Below are 7,647 nucleotides of genomic sequence, written 5' to 3'. Positions count from 1 at the left end.
AATTAAAATCTGTATATGTCATATTGGTGAATTAATATTGTCTAGTACGTGGAATAAGTTTTCAGCGTTTTCCATCATTTTGTTTGTCAGAATTCTTCAAATAAAAGATGATTTAAACAGAAACCTAGACTTAGGTTCTAGATAAAAAAATTGTAATTTCGTCACCGTTTTTACAAGGATCATAACGCGGTAGTTCTATGCATATACTATAATAAGTATAAATAAGTAACTATTAAGTACTTAATTATAAAAAATATTTGTTTAACGGCGTAAATAGAATTTTTCATGAAGTTAGTTATAAGCTGTAAATCTTTCACATACAAATGTTTAAATGAACTTAAAAAAATCTTAATGACATAAAATTTGCAAGTGATATGTTTAAGTAACTATCCTAAATCGACACAGTTATACCACCCAGATGCTATCGCAATCTTTAGTACTTAAAGTAATATGACTTACATAAGATCTTAGATTATAATTAAGGTTACACATAGAAGGAAAGATGCAACGGCCTCAGCCTATTAGCACCATATTTGACATCGCTTGAATACCTCTTCAACATAATTAGGTATTATGAGGTAAGTTGTCTAACAATTCGTTCTCATAATAGTATAAAAAACCTATTAATTGTAAATCCAACACTTTTAAGACAGTTTTGTAAGATTTTAAGTTTTGGTAGATTAATATTTAGCCGTAAGCCTACCCTCATTTTCATGCGATGCAATGACTGTTAGTAGTCGTGAGTGACCTTCCAGACGTTCAGCATCAAAATAACCTTTGCCAGTCGTGTTTATTATGATCGGTAATAAAGGCCTAGGGCCACCCCAGTAATACAGGATACAGGAATACAAGACAAGACTGGTGTGCGGCAAAGTAATATCCCTGCAAGTCCTTAACAAATTAAGACAATTTTGTAGCTGTTGCTTAGCCATCAAATTAATTTGCCAAAGTAGGTCAAACTCTTGTCACTTAGAGTTTTTCAACTTACTTATTGACATTCCCAGCTGCCGCAATGCACGATTTGGATCATCATTTCTTGTTATAACAGACAAAGAGTAGAATTCCTAGCCAACCTTCCTCCGTATACAGTTTCATATAGGTTTCATTTAAGAGTCGGTTAGATACACATCTCCTGGAGAGGCGTATCCAATAGGCCGCACTTAACATCAGATGGCATTGTGACTAAACGTCTGAGCAGTTTTGTAAAAAACCTCGTGTAAATATCTAATAAAACAACAATTTCTATTCTAAAAACGGGTCTTCAACAAGTTATATGTTGCGTCGTTTACGGAGAGTAAAAAGAAGCGATCCAAGTAGGGTACTTTATTCTTGATATATTGAAATCCTTTTTTATTTTTGAATTTATTCATAGATTTCGCTTATAAAATTAGCTTCCAACCGATAGCCTGTGACTATGTATATCCAATATATTATAATTAACCTTCATGCCACATACCGCCTAGATCAGGGCTATTCTATAAAACATTCAATCAAAATACCACCGTCTAATGCATCTTTAACATGTTTTGTTTTATGATTTTAATTTATTACTAACAGAAGGTGAACTTCTCAAATGGGTAATTAATATGCATTAATATATAGATTTATATCTAACCGATGCTTACATACATTTTGCGTAAAATCTTTTTATAATATTTAAAAGCCTTTATTTACATTTTTTGTAGTAATTAAAGAGGCCAAAATGTAAATATGCCATAGTAGTATACTAGTAGTGTCTTTATCACATGGTCTATATTATTAAACTTAAAAATTTTCGGACTGAAAGTACGCATAAAAGGCCGGCACATATATAAGTACGCCTACCCATTTTGTGCGTTGTGCGACATGAATATCGAATCGTTTAATTGAATTTACTGTTCTTGATTTCTAGCGAAGCATTAATAATCTCTGCGGGAGGTTAAATAATATTTTAAAATTATCAATAAATCGTTCTCAGTCGTCCAGTACCTTTTATGTAAAGTTATCTGGGCATTTGACATTATTGTGCACTACACATCTTCATCTGTTAGAACCTTCTAATATACCAAAAGTATCTTTATAAGACATTTGACATTTGACAACAAATGAAGTGATAATATCGTTTAATCAATGATATAATACTACATAATAATATTCTTTAGACATCAACGCTGACATTTAACATTTGGTACTTTACGGATATCATTATCGTAAAGTACTTGTCAACGGTTTTACGTGTTCTCGTTCGTTTTAATTCCTTAAAATAAATGATAAATATTGTTTTTGTACGATCTTAAGTCTTGAAAGGGACATCGCGTCATCAATTACTTCGAGAGGCCAACGTCATTTTCATGACCAAGATTAAAAATGCGTCTGTTTTATAGATTGCTGTTTTATAGAGAGAATAGCATATACTTCTTACTCCAAATTGTTTAGTTACCTTTTAAATATATATTATATATTTATTAGTTTTAAAACAAAGCAAAGCAAAAATCGTTACTTCTGTCAGCAAAATACGAAAATCATAATATCTTGATGATTTATGTTCGCTTCTGAATATCAAAAATAAAATCAAATCAAGGGCATAGAACTGACGAGTAAAACTAACATAAAAATCTCCGCCACTTTTAATAACCTACTGATATCCACAATTTTGTTTTACATGATTGTAAGGATTGAAATGATTGTAAAAATCTAATGCCTTCCATTTCTAAGTAGTCCCATAGAGTACAGTCGTGTTCTATGACTTTGCATATGTATCGGCGCAGATCAGGCTACATTGCTGGTAGATGAAGGAAAGTATTACTTTATTTATGCACGGCATGTCTAACACCCAACACGGCAGTGAAAAACATTAATGATAATAATAGTAATAATAATAATAATAATAATTTATTCATTGCATTATTCCAGATATCATCTTGCTTTAAAAATGGAGAGACTTTCTTTAAAACGCTACACTGTGTCTGATTTAGTTTTATGATTTAGCTACATATGAATCTTAACTAGATTCTTTAATAACCATTGTTAAACAGCCTGTAAACTTAGTTTGACGCGTGAACCGCAAGCGGTGAAGCATGTCATTTGAACCGATTTTCCTTATGTAAATTCCGATCTTTATGTACTCTTAATATTTAAAATATGATATATAAATATAATGAATATATGTTAATAATGTGTCTTTTATTCATATTTTAAAAACAATTTGTATCTATGGTGTTTTTAGAGTGCTAAACAAGATTAAACTTTTGTGATTTGGATTTGTGCATGGATCTTAAATACAAAAGCACTCGTTACAGCTTCTTTATAACTGCTATTGTCAAGTTGGAGCTTTAATTAATAATGCGAGAAGCGTACACTTAATAATTTATTGTTAATTGAATTCCTTTATCCGGTTGTAGCGTTTTCGTAAATGATTTTACATTTCCCAGTGCAACTTTTCTTGCCGTCGACGAACTATTTATTATTCTTCCTGGAGATTGTTTTATTAAAATATTTATTTAAATTAAATTTATTTAAAAAATAAGGTATTTTAGCAAGAGCTGTTGAACAGTATTTTAGCTTCTTAAACTTTATTAAGTTTAAGTCCTTTAGTACGTAAAGAACTGCGGTTATCTGAGGGCCGGTGTTGCCAGATGTCACCAGTCAACAAATGTCATACAAGGGAATGATGGGTAACTTAACGATTTTATTTATGCACCTTCACACTACACGGTAGTAGAATACTGCCAACACTACAAATGACAAGGTTTTACTTGTTTGAAGGAGCTAGCAAATGAAAACAGTGTTATCCTTGGTAGAGTCTCTTATCCTATAGAAATAACACAGTCAACTGAAGCAAGCAGAATTTCAACAAATACACTGATTTCAGGCTCGCTACCTGAAATACCAACCATAATGTCATATATAAAAAACCTGACAAATAATATGCTCACAAGTAATAAGTGGCCAATTTACAAAAGCCCTTATAACTCTTTATTAAACTACTTAAATATTCAATGTAATTTAGACTCTGTCAAAAATAAGTTTGACTTCTTACAATTTCTAAGTGATAAATCTGAGTTTTATATTATATATACTGATGGTTCCAAAAGTGAGACTGTTAAGGCAGCATACTATGACCCGCAAATGAAATCAACCAAATGCTGGAGATTACCTATATCTTGTAGTATATTCACTGCCGAGGCTTGGGCAATATTAGCTGCTTTAACATATGTAAATAGTAATGTAAATAATGTAAATATTTTGATTGTAAGTGATTCTAAGAGTGTCTTAACAGCATTGTGCAATTGTAGATTAGGATATAAACAAAATTATATTGTATGTAAAATTAAGGATTTAATGTACACGTTAGAAAAGCATGTAGAATTTGTATGGGTACCCTCCCACAGTGGTATAACTGGCAATGAGGTTGTGGACGAGGCGACTCGTCGGGACCATGATGATGATTTAACAGACTTTTTCAAAGTGCCTTTCACAGACTATTATATGCAGATAAAGACTAATCTCAAGACAAGATGGAAAGAATATTGGAACTACAATACAGACATATTGAATAAAGGACATTGGTACTCAGAAATACAGAAAGATTTACCAAAGATCCCGTGGTATAACAACTTTAAATACATAAATAGAAAGTTCATAACGTGCATTAATCGCTTACGTGTAGGACACTGCAATGTTCCAGCACATCTCAAGAGGAAGAACATCATTCTTAATGATAATTGTACATATTGTTCAAAGGAAAACGCAGATATTAAGCATGTCTTGTTCGAGTGTGAAACGTTTAACATCCAACGTTTATTATTTGTCAGTGTCATTGGTGATGTTGCTGCTGAAAATTCATTAAGTTTTTCCCGCCGCCCTCAAGATTTATTATCTAATCGTGCCTTTTTCATACCTGTGTTTAAATTTATTTCAAACACAGTTGAACAGATCTAATTACTTTTCGATAGTAAGAATATTTGCAATTGTATAGTGTATTTTATTTATTATATAGAGTATTTTTGTGTTGTCATTTAGTATAGATATCTTAAAGTTAATTTGCATTAACTACTTTATATTACTAATTGCTTAAGAATATTTTAAGTAAAAATGTTATGATATAAAGTCCATTTCATACTTTTTAGAATTTTATGTAATATTGTAATCTCTATGATTCCGACTGAAGGACTATGTATCCATGGTTATGAAATAAATTTAAAAAAAAAAAAACAAGGTTTTACTTTATTTTTATTAACATAAATAAAGTTTTTATTACTATTATTTTCATCTATAAATTTGAAATTGTCCCTTACAAAATAAAATAAATTTGATTTTGAGCACTTCATTTGAATAGAGATTTACGATATGCAACATTCGTAATTAATTCATATTTGACCCTTTTGTTACGAAACGATAACGTCTAAGTAAACCAGGAACTCGAAAGCAACAATAGAGAATCCTAAATCATTTCGCAAGGTTATGTTATTGTGGTTATACTAAACGTTTGAATGCCATGTTCACTGGCCCATAGCTGACCTCGACGAGATGAGTACATACGATTATGACATTAAACATATTTGTATGTTCAAATACATAAGTGATATTTGAACTTTTTCAACGTTTAACTTTCTTGAAGACTTACTCAAATTTAAATCAATATTTATTTTGTTGATTAATAATTATAAAAAAATGTGCAATTGCGAAGTTTAAAGACTAAATGATGACTGACTTTAGATGATAGAACAGCGATTTTTTTAGCTTTTCTATTAATAATATCTACAGAATTTATTTATTCCACACAATTTACTTAAATAGCTACCGTTACATATAAAGAAATTATAGTGATATAGTTTATTACTTAATCATCAAAACCGGTTTTAGATTAACGTTTATTGTAAATTTATCTACTTGTTTTAGATTTAATTCCAGTTTCCGTAAACAATAACTAGTAACTCGCTCGTTTTTACTTACAATATATTTTTACGAGTTTACATCATACCTTTGTATTACATAATTTTGATATATATCATCGATACCCATACGAAGTATACAGTCAAATATATATGTAAAATTAATAAAGATTCGAACATCGTTTGGGTACGATTTAAAATTTTAATAGTTGTTTCTAAGATGCTGAAAGTGAACTTGAATTAACCAAAAATTACTGCCAATTAAAGAAGGTGTCGTTTTAAAGTTTGTTACTACCTGTACGTTCATATAATAATTTAAAACAGAGAAGATTTTATTTGTTTTGTTCTATAGTGAGTTCAATATTTTCAAATAAGTAATAGAAAAAAGGGCCTTTGGTGTATGGATGCATGACGTATGAGTAGAGAGAGTAGAGATGGATACTGCTCCAATTGAGTCTGTGCTATAAAAAAAATCAGAAACAAGGGTCCATAACTATGTCAGTAATAACAATTTCAATCTAAGTGTTAGTAGGTTTACATTATATTCATACCCGAATCATTCCGCATGAAATGGTGGAACAGTGATTGAGGTATGGGCAATCCACTCGGTCTGCGATCATGCGGATGCATATAATATTATAATGTGCGTTTTTTTAAATAGATTTAATACTGATGTATATAAGGAAGTAGCCATCCTTGAATGTCCTTCATAATAAACCAAATGGAGTAAAGAAAACGCCTTTCAGTATTAAATATATCTGGTTTTACGAACTTGATTTAAATCGAACAAGCACCCCATGATTTAATAAACAACAGATATTGAATCATGTTTACATAACGAGGAAGTTTAAATTAAGTAAAAGATTTGTGTGACATCGCCTGATATGGATTTTGATCCAAGGTCCCTTCTTTGTTTGACAATTATCTTAATTTTTAACGTATATTGATTTTTCAAGAAATTCTCAACACGATATCTATAACATTGTTCCGTGGACTGCAATCAATACAAATAGAAAAATATACTATAAACAATACGATAAATAGTTCGGAGCTCGGAGTTGTATGTACAGTTTTGCTCGTGTTTTTGCAAACATATAATAGATATACATTTATCTGAAATGAGTTTAGTAATATACTGTTAGGGCTTAAAATCTCTATAATGTATTATAAAACTTATAACAAGAATAATTGTGACTATGTATTTGTCATAAATATTTATTAGGTTAATCAGATTTTGTGATTTCATAGTCGTTTATTAAACAAGACAGTCGGTAGATAGCTTTAATAGCATTTATTAATTTTCTAACAAAACGCGAGCACGTTCTTTCTATTATAAATCGTTATAATTTTACGACAAATTGTTCTTAAATGTATCCAATAAATATGCAGAATTTGCCTTAACAGTTAATAGACAATAGTGTTTTCTTTTCATACTTTTATTTATTGTTTTAGCAAAAATCAATTAATTTGATTGAAACGTACAATTTTTCTAATATAATTTGAGGTTTTGGTTGTTTCAAAACTTTGATCTTTAATAGATTTGAAAATTTCCCAGGTTTTCAATTCGGCTAATGTATTTTGTATTAATAGTGTGAAAACTGTCTTAACTAGGTTGAATACATTTTTCCTGCGATTTCCTGTGTGCTACAAAAATATATTGCAATTTTTAATTTAAAAATATATAATAAAAATAAAATGTATTTCTTCTCTTAACAAAGATTCTCAATTATTATCACGATCTTTACAGACTACAATAAAATAATAATGTTTATCT

This window comes from Pieris rapae, chromosome 10 (genome assembly GCF_905147795.1).
Source record: "Pieris rapae chromosome 10, ilPieRapa1.1, whole genome shotgun sequence".
NCBI lineage: Eukaryota > Metazoa > Arthropoda > Insecta > Lepidoptera > Pieridae > Pieris > Pieris rapae.
This window is presented reverse-complemented; position numbering follows the sequence as displayed.